General features: G+C 38.7%; 1 protein-coding gene across 11 annotated transcripts in view; it reads right to left on the reverse strand.

The window, feature by feature from the left end:
- The window catches only part of ULK4 (unc-51 like kinase 4), a 715,846-nt gene that overhangs the window by 370,008 nt on the left and 323,650 nt on the right, over positions 1-22,188 (reverse strand). The window lies entirely within an intron of this gene.

Below are 22,188 nucleotides of genomic sequence, written 5' to 3' on the forward strand. Positions count from 1 at the left end.
GGAACTGTGCTACCCGGCCTGGTTACTACACTTTTCCCACGGTTTTTTCAATCTGCAGATCAGGAGATTCTCTCGTGCCTATGCCTATGCCACCAAGGTCCTGGGTTTCAAGCACAAAACTGGGAGGCTGTTTGGGCATTCACCAAGCTAGCAGTAGCGGCAGGAGTTTTTTTTCATACCCGGCAGCACCTGGAACCCCATCTAGACAGAACCGTTCACTCCCCAGGGAAGGGGGCTGAAGCCAGGGAGTCAAGTGGTCTTGCTCCATGGGTCCCACTCCCACGGAGCCCAGCAAGCTAAGAACCATTGGCTTGAAATTCTCACTGCCAGCACAGCAGTCTGAAATTGACCTGGGATGATCTAGCTTGGTAGCGGAGGGGAATCTGCCATTATTGAGACTTCAGTAGGCGGTTTTTCCCTGACAGTGCTAAGGAGGCTGGGCAGGGCAAAGCAGCTGTGACCAGACTGCTTCTCTAGATTCCTCCTCACTGGGCAGGGCATCTCTGAGGAAACGTAGCAGCCCAAGTCAGGGGCTTACAGACAAAACCCCAATCTCCCTGGGACAGACCACCTGGGGGAAGGGGCAGCTGTGGGTACAGATTCAGCAGATTTCATTGTTCCTGCCTGCCAGCTCTGAAGAGAACAGCTGATGCTCTTGACAAGATGGATTCTCCCAGCACAGAGCACCAGCTCTGCTAAGGGACAGGCTGCCTCCTCAAGTGGGTCCCTGACCCCAAGCCTCCTGACTGGGAGAAACCTCCCAACAGGGGTCGACAGACACCTCATACAGGAGAGCTCTGGCTGGCATCAGGCTGGTGCCCCTCTGGGACAAAGCTTCCTGAGGAATAAGCAGGCAGCAATCTTTGCTGTTCTGCAGCCTCCACTGGTGATACTCAGGCAAACAGGGTCTGGAATGGACCTCCAGCAAACTGCAGTAGACCTGCAGAAGAGAGGCGTGACTGTTTGAAGAAAAACTAACAAACAGCAAACAACAACATCAGCATCAACATAAAAAACCCCCACACAAAAACCCCATCCAAAGGTCATCAGCCTCAAAGATCAAAGGCAGATAAATCCATGAAGATGAGGAAAAGTCAGCACAAAAATGCTGAAAATTCAAAAATCCAGAATGCCTCTTCTCCTCCAAATGATTGCAACTCCCCTCCAGCAAGGGCACAAAACTAGATGGGGAATAAGTTTTACGAATTAACAGAAGTAGGCTTCAGAAGGCGGGTGATAACAAACTCCTCTGAACTAAAGCAGCATGTTCTAACCCAATGCAAGGAAGTTAAGAACTTTAATAAAAGGTTACAGGAACTGCTTACTAGAATAACCAGTTTAAAGAGAAACATAAATGACCTGATGGAGCTGAAAAACATAGCACGAGAACTTTGAGAAGCATACACAACTATCAATAGCTGAACAGATCAAGTGGAAGAAAGTATATCAGAGATGGAAGATCAATTTACTTAAATAAGGCATGAAGAAAAGATTAGAGAAAAAAGAAGGAAAAGGAACGAACAAAGCCTCCAAGAAATATGGGACTATGTGAAAAGACCAAACCTATGACTGACTGGTTTACCTGAAAGTGATAGGGAGAATGGAACAAAGTTAAAAAACGTATTTCAGGATATTATCCAGGAGAACTTCCCCAACATAGCAAGATAGGCCAACATTCAAATTCAGGAACTACAGAGAACACAACTAAGATACTCCTCAAGAAGAACAACTCCAAGAAATATAATCGTCAGATTATCCAAGGTTGAAATGAAGGAAAAAATGTTAAAGGCAGCCAGAGAGAAAGGTCAGGTTACCAACAAAGAGAAGCCCATCAGACTAACAGCGGATCTCTCTGCAGAAATACTATAAGCCACAAGAGCATGGAGGCCAACATTCAACATTCTTAAAGAAAAGAATTTTCAACCCAGAATTTCATATCCAGCCAAACTAAGCTCCATAAGTGAAGGAGAAATAAAATCCTTTCCAGATGAGCAAATGCTGAGGGATTTTGTCACTACCAGGCCTGCTTTACAAGAGCTCCTGAAGGAAGCACTAAATATGGAAAGGAAAAACTGGTACCATCCACTGCAAAAACACACCAAAATATAAAGACCAATGACACTATGAAGAAATTGCATCAACTAATATGCAAAATAACCAGCTAGCATCATGATGACAGGATCAAATTCACACAGAACAATATTAACCTTAAATGTAAAAGGGTTCAATGCCCCAATTAAATAACACTGACTGGCAAATTAGATAAAGAGTCAAGACCCATTGGGGTGCTGTATTCAGGAGACCCATCTCACATGCAAAGACAAACATGCGCTCAAAATAAAGGGATGGAGGAATATTTACCAAGCAAATGAAAAGAAAAAAAAAGCAGGGGTTGCAATCCTAGTCTCTAGGATTTAAAATAGACTTTAAACCAACAAAGATCAAAAAAGACAAAGAAGGGCATTACATAATGGTAAAGGGATCAATGCAACAAGAAGAGCTACCTGTGCTAAATATATATGCACCCAATACAGGAGCACCCAGATTCATAAAACAAGTTCTTAGAGACCTACAAAGAGAAGCAGACTCCCAATAATAATAGTGGGAGACTTTAACACCCCACTGTCAATATTAGACCAACGAGACAAAAAATTAACAAGGATATTCAGGACTCGAACTCAGCTCTGGACCAAGTGGACCTAATAGATATCTACAGAACACTCCACCACAAATCAACAGACTATACATTCTTCTCAGTGCCACATAGCATGTATTTTAAAATTGACCACATAATTAGAAGTAAACACTCCTCAGCAAATGCAAAAGAATGGAAATCATAACAAACAGTATCTCAGACCACAGTGCAATCAAATTCAGGATTAAGAAATTCACTCAAAACCACATAACTACATGGAAACTGAACAACCTGCTCCTGAACGACTACTGGGTAAATAACGAAATGAAGGCAGAAATAAAGTTATTTGAGACCAATGAAAACAAAGACACAATGTACCAGAATCTCTGGGACACAGCTAAAGCAGTGCTTACAGGGAAATTTATAGCACCAAATGCCCACAGGAAAAAAACGGGAAAGATCTAAAATCGACACCCTAACATCATAATTAAAAAAACTAGAGAAGCATGAGCAAACAAATTCAAAAGCTAGGAGATGACAAGAAATAACTAAGATCAGAGCAGAACTGAAAGAGATGGAGACATGAAAAACCCTTCAAAATAATCAATTAATCCAGGAGCTGGTTTTTCGAAAAGATTAACAAAACAGATGGAACACTAGCTAGACTAATAAAAAGAGAGAAGAATCAAATAGACACAACAAAAAATGATACAAGGGATATCACCACTGATCCCACAGAAATACAAACTACCATCAGAGAATACTACAAAAACCTCTATGCAAATAAACTAGAAAATCTAGAAGAAATGGATAAATTCCTGCGCACATACACCCACCCAAGACTAAACCATGAAGAACTTGAATCCCTGAATAGACCAATAAGAAGATCTGAAATTGAGGGAGTAATTAATAACCTACTGGCCAAAAAGAGCCCAGGACCAGACAAATTCACGGCCGAATTCTACCAGAGGTACAAAGAGGAGCTGGTACCATTCCTTCTGGAACCATTTCAAACAATAGAAAAAGGACTTCTCTCTAACTCATTTTATGAGGCCAGCATCATCCTGATACCAAAACCTGGCAGAGACACAACAAAAACAACAACAAAAAATTTTAGGTCAATATCCCTGATGAACATCAACGTGAAAATCCTCAATAAAATACCGGCAAACTGAACCCAGCAGCACATCAAAAAGCTTATCCACCACGATCAAGTTGGCTTCATCCCTGGGATGCAAGGCTGGTTCAACATACGCAAATCAATAAATGTAATCCATCATATAGAAATAACAAATGACAAAACCACATGATTATCTCAATAGATGAAGAAAAGGCCTTCAGTAAGATTCAACATCCCTTCATGCTAAAAACTCTCAATAAACTAGGTATTGATGGAACATATGTCAAAATAATAAGCGCTATGTATGACAAACCTATAGCCAACATCATATTGAATGGGTAAAAGCTGGAAGCATTCCCTTTGAAAACCGGCACAAGACAAGGATGCCCTCTCTCACCACTCCTATTCAACATAGTATTGGAAGTTCTGGCTGGGGCAATCAGGCAAGAGAAAGAAATAAAGGGTATTCAAATAGGAAGAGAGGAAGTCAAATTGTCTCTGTTTGCAGATGACATTTTTATATATTTAGAAAACCCCATCATCTCAGCCCAAAAATTCCTTAAGCTGATAGCAACTTCAGCAAAGTCTCAGGATATAAAATTAATGTGCAAAAATCACAAGCATCCCTATACACTAACAATAGACAAGCAGAGAGCCAAATCATGAATGAACTCCCATTCACAATTGCTTCAAAGAGAATAAAATACTTAGAAACACAACTTACAAGGGATGTGAAGGACCTCTTCAAGGAGAACTACAAACCACTGCTCAAGAAAATAAGAGAGGATACAAACAAATGGAAAATCATTCCATGGATAGGAAGAATCAATATCATGAAAATGGCCATACTGCCCAAAGTAACTTATAGATTCAATATTATTCCTATCAAGCTACCATTGACTTTCTTCATGGAATTAGAAAAAACTATTTTAAATTTCATATGGAACCAAAAAAGAGCCTGTAGAGCCAAGACAATCTTAAGCAAAAAGAACAAAGCTGGAGGCATCATGCTATCTGACTTCAAACTATACTAAAAGGCTGCAGTAACCAAAACAGCACGGTGCTGGTACCAAAAGAGATATATAAACCAATGGAACAGAACAGAGACCTCAGAAATAACATCACCCATCTACAACCATCTGATCTTCAACAAACCTGACAAAAACAAAAATGGGGAAAGGATTCCCTATTTAATAAATGTTGCTCGGAAAACTGGTTAGCCACATGCAGAAAACTGAAACTGAACCCCTTCCTTACACTTTATACAAAAATTAACTCGAAATGGACTATATAGTTACATGTAAAACCCAAAACCATAAAAATCCTAGAAGAAAATCCAGGCAATACCATTCAGGTCATAGGCATGGGCAAAGACTGAATGACTAAAACACCAAAAGCAACGGCAACAAAAGCCAAAATTGACAAATGGGATCTAATCAAACTAAAGAGCTCTGCAAAGCAAAAGAAACTACCATCAGAGTGAAAAGGCAACCAACAGAACGGGAGAAAATTTTTGCAATTTTTCTGTGTGACATAGGTCTAACAGCCAGAATCTACAAAGAACTTAAACAAATTTACAAGAAAAAAACAAACAACCCCAACAGAAAAGGCGAAGGGTATGAACAGACACTTCTCAAAAGAAGACATTTATGTGGCCAACAAACATATGAAAAAGAGCCATCATCACTGGTCATTAGAGAAATGCAAATCAAAATCACAATGAGATACCATCTCAAGCCAGTTGGAATGGCAATTATTAAAAAGTCAGGAAACACCAGATACTGGCAAGGCTGTGAAGAAATAGGAACACTTTTACACTGTTGGTGGGAGTGTAAATTACTTCAACCATTGAGAAAGACAGTGTGGCAATTCCTCAAGGATCTAGAACCAGAAATACCATTAGACCCATTTGGGTATATACCCAACGGATTGTATATCATTCTGCTATAAAGACACACGCACACATATGTTTACTACAGCACTATTTACAATAGTAAAGACTTGAAACCAACCCAAATGCCCATCAATGATAGACTGGATAAAGAAAATGTGGCTCATATACACCATGGAATGCTATGCAGCCATGAAAAGTAGGACTTCATGTCCTTTGCAGGGACATGAAGCTGGAAACCATCATTCTCAGCAAACTAACACAGGAACAGAAAACTAAACGCTGCATGTTCTCACTCATAAATGGAAGTTAAACAATGAGAACACATGGACACAAGGAGGGGAACATCATACACCAGGGCCTGTCGGGGAGTGGAGGGAAAGGGGAGAGAGAACATTAGGACAAATACCTAATGCATGCAGAGCTTAAAACCGAGATGATGGGTTGATAGGTGCAGCAAACCACCATGGTACATGTATACCTATGTAACAAACTTGCATGTTCTGCACATGTACCCCCAAACTTAAAATTTAAAAAAGAACAATATTTGAATCTCTAAATACTCTTTTAGTCCAGGGTTCAGAAAAGATTTGTTCTATAACAGTCCAAATAGTTAATAGCCCTAATATTTCAGGCTTTGCAGGCCACACTGTCTCTATAGCAACTACTCAACTCTGTCATCATAAAGTAAAAGCAGCCATAAAGAATATAGAAAGAAATAAACACGGGTGTGTTCCAATAAAACTTTATTTATAAACAACAGGCAGTGGGCCATGTTTAGGGGAAAGCTTTAGTTTGCAGGTTACCGCTTCAGTCCAAAAAATAAAATAAAATCATATTCCTTTCCACTATTTTATTAGAATTTTGTATGATAAATTACAGAGCTTAAGACAAACATGTTACATATGTTGTAGGTATGTGTAGTTTGTCTATTTCACAGAAAACACCAGATATTTAATAGTATGATTAAATGCTCACGGATAGAAAGGGAATTTTAACATCTGGCCTCCCAGGAGCTTATTTGTCTATGATAATACATTGATAAAAGAAAAGCCTATGAGACTAACCAAAAAAGATCACAGTGTTTACCTACACTTGTGAAGGGAAAATGAGATACAGAGATTTACCAAAGACTGAAGCACTTAGAAAGTCCACCTTGATGTCTAGCAAAAAAAAATGTGATTACTATTCATTGCAGCATTATCCATAATAGACAAGATATGGAAACAACCTAAATGACCATCACTGGATGAATGAATAGAAAAAAATGCAGCATATGTACACAATGGAATACTCATCAGCCTTAAAGAAACAAGAAACTCTCATTTGTGACGATAAGGATGAATTATCCTAAGTGAAATAAGTCAAGCACAGAAAAACAAATACTACATGATTTCACTTATAGGTAGACTCTAAAAAAGTCAAACTCAAGAGAAGTAGAGGGTAGAATGGTGGTTACCAGAGTGGGAAGGTGTGGACAAGAAAAGGAAAGATATAAATCAAAGGGTACAAAGTTAAGTTAGACAGGAGAAATAAGTTAGTTAATAATAATGTAGTATGTATTTCAAAATTATTACAAGAGTAGATTTTAAGTGTTCCCACCACAAAGAAATGATAAGCACGTGAAGTGATGGACATGTTAATTAGCCTGATTTACTCACTCCACAAAGTATACACATATCATAACATTACACTCTATGCCATAAATACAATTATAATTGCCAGTTAAAAATAATTTTAAATAAATAATGTTGATAAACTTTAAAAATAAATAAATGTGATCACTTCTGTAGTTTCAATGAAAAAAGTTTTGGTGACAAATGTTAAGTTCATTTATATTTTCTCTCTTTCCTGGGCAATTGAATGAAGGCTCAGATGTGAGGCTGAGGCTCCTTACATCATGCCTAGGTAGGACAGGAAACGCGCAGACTCAAAACCACGAACAACTTCAGGTCCAGCACACTCACAGTCTTCTTCCTCAGTTTCCTTAAATTTGTCTTCTTAAGTTTTTATGATTTATACTATTATTAGGCCTGGGCTAAAACAGCCAAGCACATACATCTCAGAGTTGCCCTGGCAACTGAGGCCAATGAAGTCAGAAGAACATAAATGCGACGACTTCTCCAATGGTACCTGGACGATCCAGAGCATCACTCACAACACCAGCCCTTTAACGGTAGTATTTTAAACTATATTCTACTAAGGCATAACCAGACAAAACTATCTTAATTCCTTCTTAAGAACTGCAGCTAGTTCTTCTCCAGGTCTCTGCATGATGCGCACGCTGGCCTGGATTACCTCTTAAGTTTCTTTGACTATAAATGCTAACATTCCATTCTCACATTCTTCTGAATACAATACACCATAACAATTTTTGTTCTTTGATTTGACTAATTATGTAGCTCTAAACATAATTTAGAGCTACGTAAATTATTCCTGGGTAAATAAAAAGAGAATTCAAGCTAAGTAATTTTTTTTAGTTAAAAAAAATTTCTGTATTGTTTTCTATGACTTATGAACTCACCTCAAATGTAATTTCAACGGACGGATGTTAAAGCAAGTAAGGAAGAAGGGTGGCTGCAAACATTTACAATTCTCTAAGGCAGAATTTTTCTAAATTGTGAGAGGTGATCAATAAGTGGACAATGAGATGAGTTTACTGGGTATTGACTAGCATGTTTTTAATTAAAAGTAATAAAACAGAATATCCAAGGGTATCGCACATAGTATTGTTCTGTAATGTACTGAGTGGTAGCATAAAATGCTTTTCTTTTTTTAAACCATGAATTGAATAACTTTTGATCAAACATCTGATATCCACGGATTTAAGGAGATTGCTTTAGAGACAATATTCATTTGTCTTTCGGTAATTTCTTAAAATGTGGTTTTAAAAAATCGGTCTCCTTACTTTAAGCATCTCCTTTCACACAAGCATAGGTCCAATTGGTGGAGACAGTGATCAGACCCCAACACACTCTGAATTGTGGCGCCATCTACTCAGCGCACCCTTCATTTGATGCAGTACTTTGGAGAGCAGCTCCGGTGCTCAGGCCTCGCAGAGGCCAAGGAGGATGAGGCTTACCACTAAAAAAAAGTTGATGTTGCTGATTTCTAGAGAATTATCAGACAACAAGTATTCAATAATCATAGCAGATCTTAGAAAATAATGATGCAAAAGACTCTTTCACTATCGGGCTCTGTTGTGGTTGGCCACCATGACTTAAATCATCTGTCATTTTACTACATGAGCTTGTTATATCCTAAATCCAAAAAGAATGAAATGTCTATAATTTACAGACAGCCTGAAGGGCAAGAAGTGAAGAGATTTACCTAAATTTTTTTAAACCAAAACCAAACAAAATGAAGACCTTTTTGAAATTATCCCTGATCTTCAAAGGATTGTCAACATATTAACTATGTTACAGTATACTTTTCTTCCTTTATTTTAGCCAGCTAAGCACACTGTGTTTAAGTAACTCCAGATGAGTAAACTAAAATATACTGCACTTCCCAAATGCAATTTCCAGGACCACTTTACCCTGGGGTTGGTTGGTTTGTTTCCCCTTTAATGGTGCCATTTAATGACAGATTTCATGTGGTTAAAGAGTCTCCCTTACAAAGTTTGGGTTCAGAAACGATTTTGTATATCTGTGGTTTATATTATTAACAAAGGAGGTAGTGTTTCAATTACCAAGTTTGGAATAAACTTATAAAAACCTTAAGAATACATTATTTCACACTCTAACTCCCTCCTGTGCCTAAATGTTACCCTTAATGTTGGAAAAAAAAGTTTTTAATTTATTTATTAATGTTCGATAGTCCAAGTGTCAATACACAATATTTTAAATGTCATGTATTTAAGTACTATTTAAATAAACTATGTATTTAAATTAGGATAATTATGTAGTTGAGATTCATCTATGGAAGCTACAAGCACAAATTGATCTTAAGATGATTTTGTCACGAAATGTGCTGTGATTATTAAATAATTAAAATGCAAATTTTAAAGAATGAGTAAATACTTTTCATGTAAGAAAGTACATTGCTTTTTTTTTTTTTTTTTGAGATAGAGTCTCGCTCTCGCCCAGGCTGGAGTGCAGTGGTGCAATCTCAGCTCACTGCAAGCTCTGCTCCCAGGTTCATGCCATTCTCCTGCCTCAGCCACCCGAGTAGCTGGGACTACAGGCGCCCGCCACCATGTCCAGCTAATTTTTTTTGTACTTTTAGTAGAGACGGGGTTTCACCATGTTAGCCAGGATGGTCTCGATCTCCTAACCTTGTGATCCACCCGCCTCGGCCTCCCAAAGTGCTGGGATTATAGGTGTGAGCCACTGTGCCCGGCCAAAAGTACACTTGCTTTTGAGGTAAAGTCATAGCAGTGGCCTATGGAATATGGTGGCCTTGGTCTTTCTCTATTTTCTGGCACAGCTGTATTTCATGTCCATTGAAAACAAAGGCTAAATATAAAGTAAATCTGATAATATTTAGATATAAATTACTAGCTGCAATTTAGGAAAAGTAGGAATAAGGAGATTAACTTCATTTATATTCAGAGAGATAAAGAAGTGGGTTGAGATAAATTTCACACCATTATTAACATTTTCTAACTTTCCTTTAAAATTTAAAACTTTTGCCTCAAGGCCATGTAGGGATGAACCAAGAATAAAATTAAGAGGAATGAAGTCTCTCTGTCCTACCCCCACCTTAGTCCTATTTATTCAGAGAGCAGAGGAATCAGGAGAAGGGAGAGGTAAATAAAGAAGGGAAAGAATCTCTGCCTGTTCTGAGCTCAGTTTTGCAGGACAAAGACATTAGCTCCCCCAAGAGTGTCAGGACAGGTCCAAAGAGATCACTGTGTTGGTCCAGGGAGCTGCCCCATCTTAGGTTCCCTTGCTTGCTTGCAGTTTTTATCTACTCATAAAAAGAGTAGACAAGACATATGAAGCAAGACACATGACGCAAGAGGCATAAGTCCAGATCCATTGTCTTTGAGCCCCCATCCAGCAAGGACACACTGTCATCTCCAAAGGGCTTCTCCATCTCCATCTACCCTCTCTGCCTTTCGGGCATCCACCTTGTCATGCAGTTCTTACTTAGATAGAGACTTGATTTTCTGGCAACTACCTCAGTATTTAATTTATGATTAACATTACTGAGCTCTTGCCATGGGCTAATCTTCTAAACTCAAAGTCCATGCCCTCAAACTCCAGAGTCAAGCAGGTTAATAGATATACAAACAAATATAAAAGTGGAATTAACTTCTATCACATATATGCATGTATGCACAGGATGTAAGGGAAGAGACACGAAGAAAACCTAGCTAGCCCAAACTGGTGACAGGAGGTGTTCGCGAGCCTTGAAAGACAGTAGGAATTGACCAGTTATGATGTGGGGAGGGGCAGGCATGATAGAGGAAGGTAAGGAGGACTACCAGGAGAGCAATGTAAAAGGTCAGTGTGACAGATGGAACAGAATGATACAGCCTTGAATGCCATGCTAAGAAATGCTAAGAAGTTTGGGTTTTACCCTAAAGGTTATGGGTAACCTCCGAGGATTTTAAGCAAAATGACACAGCAAGATTTGCTGTTCAAACTCCAATCTGATTGTAACAGGAAAAATGAACTGGAAGAAGTGTAGTCTAGAACATTGCTATTCAAAGTGTGGTCTGCAGACCAAAGATAGCCTACAAACTGTCACAGGTCTATGACAAGATAACTACAGAAATCTGAAAGATAGTTTATTTCTGTTGGCTCTAATGATAAAAAATTTGAAGTTTGTGACAGTTTTAAAATATGGCCCCACCAAAATATAAAAAACAGGATATTTATACAGTACCTCCCCATAAGATATTTATAATATCTGAGAAACCTGGCAGACACCACAAAGGGAGCAAGTTTCACATCACAGTCATAAGACATATCCCCATGGTATACACTCCAATATGATGCACTGAGGAGGCGACAGCATCACTTCCATGTTATTCTTGCCAAAAATGCATGACCTCAATCTAATCACGGAAAAACATGAGACAAACTTAAACGGAGGAACATCTTACAAAGTAACTACCCAGTACACAAAAACGTATTATGGTTATGAAAGACAAGAAAAGGCTGAGGAACTGTTCCAGACTAAGGAGACATGAGAAACAAACGTAATGTGGGATCCTAGATTAAATCCTGAACCAGAAAAAGTATATTAGTTGGAAAATGGATGAAATTGGAATATGATCTACAGTTCGGTTAACAGTGTATCAATGTTAATTTCCTGATTTTGATAACTGATAACCGTTCTATGGCTATGTAACATGTTAACATTAGTGAAAGCTGCTTGAAGGACACATGGAAATTCTTTGTACTACTTTGACTCTGTAAGGTTAAAATTATTTCAAAGTTTAAAAGTTTTTTAAAATGACTTCTGATTTATTTGACTCTTCTCTCAGAAGAAGGATTTGTGTCTTCTTCCTGTGAGTCTGGGCAAGTTTAGGACTGCTTTGACCAAGAAAGTGGCATAGAAGTGACACTGTGCCTATATTCTGTGTGTCTTTTTTGAATTTCGTCTTTATAGTATTTTATAAAAATATTCTAGTTACCTTTTGCTGCATAACTAGCTACTCCAAACTTTGTGGCATAAAGCAATAACCATTTTACGAAGTTCATGGATTCCGTGGGTCATGAATTTCGGCAGGACACAGTGGGGATGACTTGTCTTTGTTCCAGGACGTTTGCGGCCTCAGCTGGGAAGACACAAAGGCTGTGGGGGATGGGAACAGCTGGGGGTTGTGATCACCTGAAGGTTTCCTCACTCACACTTCTGGCACCTGGGCTGGGATGATTCAAGGAAGGCTCAGTTAATTCTGTTGACTGGAGCATCTATCTATAGCTGCATTCTCCACGCAGCTTGGCCTCTCTCTGCATGATAGCTGGGTGCCAAGAGGAAGCATCCAAGGAGTAGGCTTTCAAAGAGAACCAGATGGCTTTTCTAACCTAGCTTTGGCGATCATAACATCACTTCTATTGTGTTCTAAGTGGGCATGCGCAAGTTATGAAGGCAGTCCAGATTCAAATGGAATGCAACTAGACTCCACCTCTTGATGGAGTATGGCACAGCTACAATACAGAAGGGCATGTGGAATGGGAAATATCATTACAGACATTTTTGTAAAATATGATCTACTACAGTATGAGTCTGCAACAAATAGAAAAATTTAAAACTGCTTCTTTGGCCGGGCATGGTGGCACATGCCTATAATCCCAGCTCTGTGGGAGGCCAAGGTGGGCAGATCACTTGAGCACCAAGAGTTTGAGACCAGCCTGGGCAACATGGAGAAAGCCAGTCTCTACAAAAAAAAAATATAAAAATTAGCCAGGCATAGTGGTGGGTGCCTGTAATTCCAGCTACTCAGGAGGCTGAGGTAGAAGGATCACCTGAGCCCAGGGAGGTCAAAGTTGCAGTAAGTCAGTAAGTTGTGATAATGCTACTGCTCAATGTCTCAAATAAATAAATGTTTCCTCACCAGTCTGAGTAGCACTAGCCTACGCAACCAGAGAGACCAGTTAATAGGCCACTACAGCAATCCAAGGGGGACACCACTGGGGCCTTGTATTAGTTTTCTATTGCTGCCTAACAAATTCCCACAAACATAGCGGCTTAAAGCAATACCCATTTATTACTCCAATGTCCTACAGGTCAGAAGTCCACCTCAGCGTGGCTGATTAACCATATCAGGATATCAGGATACCACAAAGCTGGAATCATTGTGTCAGCTGGGCTAAGTTCCAGTCTGGAGGCTGGAGGTGGAGGGGATACATTTTCAAACTCATTCTTATTGTTGGCAGAATTCAGTTCCTTGCAGTTGTAGGGCTGAAGTCCTCATTTCCTTGCTGCTGCCAGCTAGGGATCTCTCTCAGCTCCTACAGCCACACATATCCCTTACTATGTGGCCCTCTCCTTCTCTAAACCAGCAAGTGAGGGTCTCCTCCACGTCAAATCCTTCTCAAGCCTCAAATCTCTTGGACTTCTCTGTCTCTGACCTCTAGACCACATTTAAAGGGCTCTTACGATTGGTCAGGCCCACCCAGATAATCTCCATATTTTAAGGTCAATTAATTTGCAACCTTAATTACATCTGCAATATCCCTCATAACAGCACTAAATTAGTGTTTAATTGACTGGAAGTTGCTATAGATACACCAGTGGCTGGAAATCTCCAAGGCCATCTTGCAGTTCTGCCTACCAGAGCCTGAACTTGCCCCTGATCCCAGTTCCCTTACCCCTGCCTCCTTTCTTAAAAGTAATGCATATTTGGTTCTCTGAATAAGCTGCTTCTGGCCTACTTGTGTACCAACCAAAATAGAAGCTGGGCTTTGTTTAGCTTTCCAACAATGCTAGTTAGGAGGTTTAGATTTCATATTTGCTCAGCAACTGAGCACTAGAGTACAAGCAAAGCTTTTTTGTTTACATAATTTACCAGTCTAGTGGACCAAGGACAGTCATTTTAAATTGAAAATCTCTAACATCAAGCTGAATTTCAAATTTTTGGATCAGTGAATCAGCTTCAAAAAGAAACAGTTTCATAATATTTAGCTATGGTATGATATTATGTCTACCCTGAAAGCAATAACATTTGTAACATTTCTCCTTGAAATGTTTGTCCTTGCCCGCAATTCTTGCTAATTCTGCAGAGAATTGGCAGAAGTCTTACCATTAAGGTACATATATAGGGAGTTATTTTTCACACAAAAAAAGGAGGGCAGGGTTGAGATTTCAGCAGCGTTAGTATAAATAAATTTTAGAACTGGTCATTTTACAAAGATCTACAGTGTCCTCCTTATGGACAGGCATTACACTTTTTCCCTAAGGAAGTTTATACTCCGGTAGGCACAAAATGTATATAAAAATAACTTAATCCAAGTTATAAGACTGACTGCTTAATTTACTGAGAAAGTCTTAGAATTAAGTTAGAATATGAAGCTATACTAGTAATATATCTCTGATTTAGGGAAATCATCCATTGCCTACCAGCATTAAAAATATGGATTTTAGTAAGACAATTTTGGTTAGGTTAAAAGCAAATACTTTCCAACAGAATGGAGATTTTAAATGTAAACAGAATAATTTTATGTTGCATTAATAACTTTGTAAAATGCTTTTACGCCTATTACCTCAATAGATGTCCAATACAGCCCTGTAATATTCCACACCTGTTGAACAAAATAAGGCCATGGAGTGTTTCGACCACAGAGAGTACAAAAGGAGAAATGGGAAAGCTGAAGTCAAGAGGATCTCCACACAGTGTGCAGGACTCTTTTATGAAGCACCTCTGACTCCTTCCAACCCTGGTTGCTATGATGTGGTTGCAAGTCCTGTTTCGTCCAGGGCTTTAAAGAAATTGTCCCTACATCATGGTCTGTAATGCTCCTGCTACCCAGCTGAGGGCTTTGGCCTCTCACTCCCACATTCTGTCCAGTGCTTTCCATTCTTTCTGGGTCCTGAGCCTTCACTCTCTCTCTGAACCTCGTCGCTCTGCAGCTGGCCACCTTTCTCTAATGATTCTTTGAACCTTTGGCATTCTCCCCAAGACATGATTCTGTATTCATCCCACAGCTTCACAGGTTGAAACCATATGTAAGAGGCATGATCACATGTAAGAGGCATGCACATCCTTGCACCAGAGCTGGAAGGAGAGTGAACAGGAAGAGGCAGTATCAGTAAGAGAAAGAACTGACAGTGGCAGAGACCAAAGGCAAGTCCCTAAGAGGACCACTAGATTGTACCAGCATTTCTTTTCTCCTACAGATACGAACCCAATAATAAAAAACAGAAATTCCATATTTTTTTCAATTATTTTCCATTTAATGAACATGCTTACTTCCTAAAGTAATTTTTTGGGTCCAGATAACTTAATGGAATACAAGAGATTTTTTGTTTTGGAATCTACCTGAAATCAAGCTAAGATTTCTCTCTCTTCATTCACTTGATAAACATTTGTTTGGTATCTTTTAGGTGCCATGCACTGGGCCAAATGAGAGCTGCAGCAGGTATCATAAATGCTAGGATATATAAAGATAAAGATCTATAAAGGTACAGAAGAGACAACAGAATAACCTTTTCTATCTGAAGGGCAATGCAAAGGCTTCAAAGTGCAACCCGTAATGACAATAGTAGTAAACATGGATTGCACAGTTACTATCTGGAACTCACAGTAACAAATGCTCTGTATGTGCTAACTCATTGGATTCTAACAAAAAAAAAAAACCTCACAGTTAGACATTACTATCTTTTTATTTCAGATGAGAAATTAAGGCAGAAAGAAGTTAAGTAAACCAGTTAAGTGGCAAGTAGAGGGGCTGAGATATAAACCTAGGCAGCTGAGATCAGAGTCCACATTCTACAAGGTAGGTACAGCCTGAGGTTCAGCAAAGGAGCAGGTTTCTGACAGCAGGTGGAGGAAAGTGCACGAGGGAAAGGTGGACAGATAGAGATGAAGTGTGTCCTGGGCAAAGGGAATAGCATGGCAGCCAAAAACAGGATGGTCCATTAAAGGCAGTGAAAGGTTTAAGTGAAAGAGCAAGTTTATTACATAAGTGGAAGAGGCAAAAAGAAGGTAGCAAAAGATTCAGCTAGAAGAATAAGCCACAGTGGATCACAGAAGATCATGTTAGTCATGCTGAGTTGCTTGAACATTATCCTTCAGGTCAGGGCTGGCAAACTACAGCCCATAGGCCAACTCTGCCAGCCACCTATATCTGTATAGTCCATAAGCCAAGAACAGTTAGTGGGTTTTTTCAATGGTTGAATCAATCAAGAGAAGAATATTTCATGATATATGAAAACTGTATGAAATTCAACTTTCAGTTTCCATTAGTAAAATTTTTTTGGAACACAACCCTGTGTATTCACTTACATACTGTCTACGTTTGCTTTTATGATATAATGGCAGAGTTAAGTAGCTGTAACAGAGACCATGTGGCCTGCAAGACCTAAAATATTTACTATCTAGCCATTTACAGAAAAGGTCTGCTGAGCCTTTCTCTAGGTGGCTGGGTGCCATTAAGGGTAAGATTAAGTAAAGCAATGTCATTACCAGATTTATATTTTTTGCAAAGATTATTCAGGCAACAATAAGGAGAACAAACTGAAAACGAAAAAGGACTGGGAACATGATCAGTTAGCAGATTATGACTAATCTCAAGATGATCAAAGCAGGAATCCATAGGAAAAAGCAATGATGAGGGGTATTAATGAAGTCATATCAATAGGACTTGATAATCTACTGAATGCACGAGGGGAGAGAAGAGATCTAAAATGACTCCAGGTACCTGATTTGTCCTACCAGGAGGCCACTACCATGACCACCACCCAGCGCAATAAACATCACACCAAGCAATGTCATTTATTGGAGTTCCCTGTGCAATGATGCACAGTGCTTAGTGCTTTACCTCTCACTTGATCCTTACTGTGAGGTAGTAATAATTAACCTCATTCTACAATAGAGAAAACCAGCACTGAACCTTACCCAGATGGTCTGAAAGCCCCCAGCAAAATTGATGTTCCAATGCCAGAGTGACAAGCAACCCTGCCCTAACAGGAAATGAAAGGGAGCTGGGATGTGGCTGTTTACACTGTGCCTTTCATGGGATCCTTCTTTCACCTGGTGGATGGCCTAATGCCTAATTTTCTGACCCATTACCAGGGATCCTTCACATGGGGAACTTGCTTATACTGGCAGATGTCCTTGTGGCTTTTGCCTGACCCATGTCCAGTTTATGATTGCCTGACCATCACTCTGGCTCTGAAAGCCTGACATTGTGTTCTCCCAGGCATCCTGGGGAAAACTCTGCCTGAAGCATCCCCTAGTTCTTCATCTGGAAGGTACAAACTCAATATACCACCACAACAGGAAACAAGATGAAAGAGTTTTATTTACAAATCCTGGGCAAAAAGAGTATAATGAGTCAGGAGGGCAGCCCTCCATCCCTGGGTCACATGAGGCAGGAATGGCGTCAGACAGAGAAAAAGAAAAATGCATGGCAAGTAGCAGAATATGTAAGAGAATAGTGTGTGGGTCACTTCAAGTTAACAGGCAAATGTCTGCAAGGTCCCTTTAGAGGAAGCAGCAAGAAAGCGGGAGCCCACTCTGCTGTGCAGGAGAGATGCCTCTACGTTCTCATCTCTGACCACTGGCTTGAGCGATTTGAGTATAGTGTAGACATGGAAACTGAGCCAAGGGTGACTGAGCCTTGATTTCTGTAGGAAAAGTTAAATTTATGTTAAACATGGATGTCAAGGCAACATAAAATCACAAGAACTCACTACATCAGGTTAACACAGCTAATTTGTTTCAGAGTTTATAACCTTAACTGCTGTAATGTACAGAGGAGAAAGGCATGGTTGGACGAGAAGAGCAAAGTTGGAAAAGAAGAATAAGAAGAAACTGAGGGAGGAATCTCAGGGCATATCAACACTTAAAGAGTTAGTAGGAAAAATAAAACCTGGTGGTGTCAATGTTCACATGATGGAAGACGAAAGAACAATGAAGGTGAAGTGAAAAGGGTCAAAAAGAATGGGTTAAGACTGTACTCATTCTCCTTGCTGTTTAGATTTTAGGTTCAGTCCCATTTCCTATAAATGGTACTTTTATTGCATATACTGAGTAACTTTAGTATCCCCAAGCCTATTTTAGGAACTATTTCTAAGATCAGTCATGATACTAAAGTTACTAAGAAACAAAAATAAGAGTGATGATCAACTTGAAACCATTGAAAAGGCTATCTTGTTGACCATGAAAACCTTAAGATGGATTATGGATTGTCATTCACGCTAAAGTTTCATAAGAACCACCAGCCTGTGTTTGTGTGTGTACTTAACAAATCTATAGTTTTGTCCTAATTATAAAAAATAATTATTAAGAATTATAATTTTACAACTGTACATATTTATATAAATATATAGAAGCATATATTGTTACATTTAGAAAAAAACAGAAAAGTATTACAAATAAAATATAATCCCACTATTCCAAACAAATCAATGAATTTTGATATGTTACTTGTCTTTTTTCTACTCATATATGACATAGGATCAACCCAATCTCTAAAATAACAGCTACCATTTAGTGAGCATGCACTGTGTCACACTGTGCTATGTGCTTGGACATCCACGCTTCAATTAATGTCTAACAACTCTATGAGGTTAAGCCCATTTTACAGAGGAAGACACTGAGCCATAGATTGGTGAAGCAATTTGCTCACAGTCACTCAAACAGTAAGTAATTGATCTGAGATTAGAACGGATATCTACTTAAGAGCCTGTTAGATACATTACATCAGGATAGAGGGTGGGATAAAAAGTTCAAATTCTATTGGGTTTTTAAAAATATATGCAAAACATTTTCCCATGTCATTAAATATTCATTTAAAATATTAGTTCTTTTAGATACATAGTTTTCCAACCTGTAATTTATTTAACTAGTCCTTCCTTGATGGTCCCATTTTCCATTTTGTACTCCTAGACATAGAAAACAAAATAAATCTAGTGGGGTTTAGAAATCACTTCAAATGGGTTCCAGTCCTCACTCAATTCTCCACCTTTGTATTCTTGGATAACTTACATAAACTCTGAGTGTTACTTTCATTACATGTATTACCATTGCCTACTTCACTTGATGACAGTGAGGAGGAAATAAGGTTGTGCCTGTGAAGCACCCAACACGGTCTGGTCCATAAAAAGCTCTCTCTGTAAACAGATACTAGGCTGGGTATGGTGGCTCATGCCTGTAATCTTAGCACTTTGGGAGGCCGAGGTGGGTGGATTACTTGAGTCCAAGAGTTCAAGACCAGCCTGGACAATATGGCAAAACCTCATCTTTACAAAAAATACAAAAATTAGGTGGTATGGTGTCACACACCTGAAGTCCCAGCTACTTGGGAGGCTGAGGCAAGAAGATCACTTGAGGCTGGGAGGTTAGGGCTACAGCGAGCCATGATCCTGCCACTGCACTCTAGCCTGGTCAACAGAGCAAGACTCTGTCTCAAAAGAAAAAAAAAAAAAAGAAAAGAGAAGAGAGGAGAAAATAGCTGTCTTTACTATTTTTATTGTTGTTGTTTTATCTTTTTTTATTTTATTATTATTATACTTTAAGTTTTAGGGTACATGTGCACAATGTGCAGGTTAGTTACATATGTATACATGTGCCATGCTGGCGTGCTGCACCCATTAACTCGTCATTTAGCATTAGGTATATCTCCTAATGCTATCCCTCCCCCCTCCCCCCACCCCACAACAGTCCCCAGAGTGTGATTGTTTTAAATAACGTTTTAATGGGCATTCTTGTATATAAACATTTGTGAATATCTTTTACTATTTTCTTAGGATATATTTCGAACAGTGGAATTAAAGGTGTTTAATATATACCGACAGTGTGCTCATCACAAAGGACACACTAATCTGAACCTTTATTTATTAATCTTAATTTTAAAATGTATATATATTGTGTACAACATGTCAAAATGTTTGGAAATATGTATACATCATGGAATGGCTAAATCAAGCTCATTAATATATACATTATCTTCTTGTGGTGAGAATACTTAAAATCTACTCTCACCAATTTTCAAAAATATAATACATTGCTATTAACTGTAGTCACCAGGTTGGACATTACATCCTAACTGAAATTTTTTAGCTTTTGACCAGCATCTCCCCAACCTTCTACCTCCTTCCCTCACCCCTCAGTAACCACCAGTCTCCTCTCTACTTCTGAGTCAAAATTTTTACATTCCACATATAAGTGAGATGATGCAGTATTTGTCTTTTTGTGCCTCATTTATTTGACTTAATATAACATCCTCCAGGTCCATCCATATTGCCACCAATGACAGGATTTCTTTGTTTTTTAAAGGCTGAATAGTATTCTATTGTGTATATCTACCACATTTTCTTTATTCGTTCATCTATTGATGGACATAGGTTGATTCCATATTTTGGCTATTGTGAATAATGCTGCAATGAACATGGGAGTGCAATATCTCTTTGAGATAGTGATTTCAATCTCTTTGGATAAATATTCGGGAGTGGCATTGCTGGAACACATGGCAGCTGTAGTTTTATTTTTGAGGAACCTCTATACTGTTTCCCATAATGGCTGTAACAATCTCCATTCCTGTCAACAATGCGTAAGAGTTCCCTTTTCTCCACACCTTCTCCAATCCTTGTTATCTTTCATTTTTCGGATCATAGCCATTCTAACAGGTGTGAAGTGATTGCTTATTGTGGTTTTAATCTGCATTTCCCCGATGATTAGTAACAGTGAGCATTTCTTCATATATCTGTTGGCTATCTGCGTACCTTCTTTTGAGAAACGTCCATTCAGATCCTTTGCCCATTTTATCACTGGGTTGGTTTCCTACTATTGAGTTGTTTGAGTTCCTTATATATGTTGGATATTAACTCCTTATCCGATGTATGGTTTACAAATATTTTCTCCCATTCTGTAAGTTGTCTCTTCACTCTATTGTTTCCTTGGCTGTGCAGAAGTTTTCTAGGTTGATGGAATCCCATTTGTCCATTTTTGCTTTTTGTTGCCTTTGCTTTGAGTTCAAAGATATACCAATTTAAAAGGCAAACAGTGGTGTATGAAAGTACATATTTCACTAGACTCTCAATAAATGCTATTAAAAAACAAACTCTACCAATTTGTTTTTTAAAAGTATGTTGTTATCTTAATGAAATTTTCTTTTATTATTAATGAGAGTGATTCTTTTTCATGTTTATTGTTAGGAACAGCATTTTCATGTCCTTTGTCCATTTTCCCTTTGGGCCTACTCTCTGTCCGAATTTCAAGATATCTAATAAAACCTGTCCCTAAAAACTGACCATTTGTTTACCCTGTAAACAACTGAGTTGAGCAGAATTTGTGACTCCAAGCAGAAAGAAGAAATGCACCCCCAAAAATGGTGTATTCCGAAGATACAAAGTGTCACCGAGGCATTGGCATCACTGAAGAACCATGACTTCACCGCCTGGGTTTTTTTTTCTATGTAATATGCTATGGCAAAGAATGTTAAGTGACACCACATGTTTGAGATGGTAACAAAAATGTACCCAGCAAGTCACAGAACATTATTTGAAACTCAGACCACTGTTTAGTCTGGCAGCTCTTGTGCTCTTTAATTACATGGCTAAAGCCACATTTGTATAGCAAACACTGTAATGTATTCTGGCCAATAACTGTCATCACATAAAATCAGAAGACTCTTGATATGGAAGAAGATTTGCTGTTGAGACATGACAGATGAATTAAGAGTCCATGTTTTATGCCTCATGTTACATTCCATTCAGTCAGGCTTCACTTTGTTCTACTTAGTAGACTGCCAGTGGCAGGTGTATGCAATATATTCACAATAATATATGACTTTATTAAGGGAGGATAACATCAAAAAAGAATTCACAGCACAAGTACGTTGTTAATTCTAAAATGGTAAATGACCTTGGCAAATTACCAAAAGAAAGTGTAAATATTAAAACAGAACCATGATGCCAAAA

Source organism: Gorilla gorilla, chromosome 2 (assembly GCF_029281585.2).
Source record: "Gorilla gorilla gorilla isolate KB3781 chromosome 2, NHGRI_mGorGor1-v2.1_pri, whole genome shotgun sequence".
NCBI classification, from domain to species: Eukaryota; Metazoa; Chordata; class Mammalia; order Primates; family Hominidae; genus Gorilla; species Gorilla gorilla.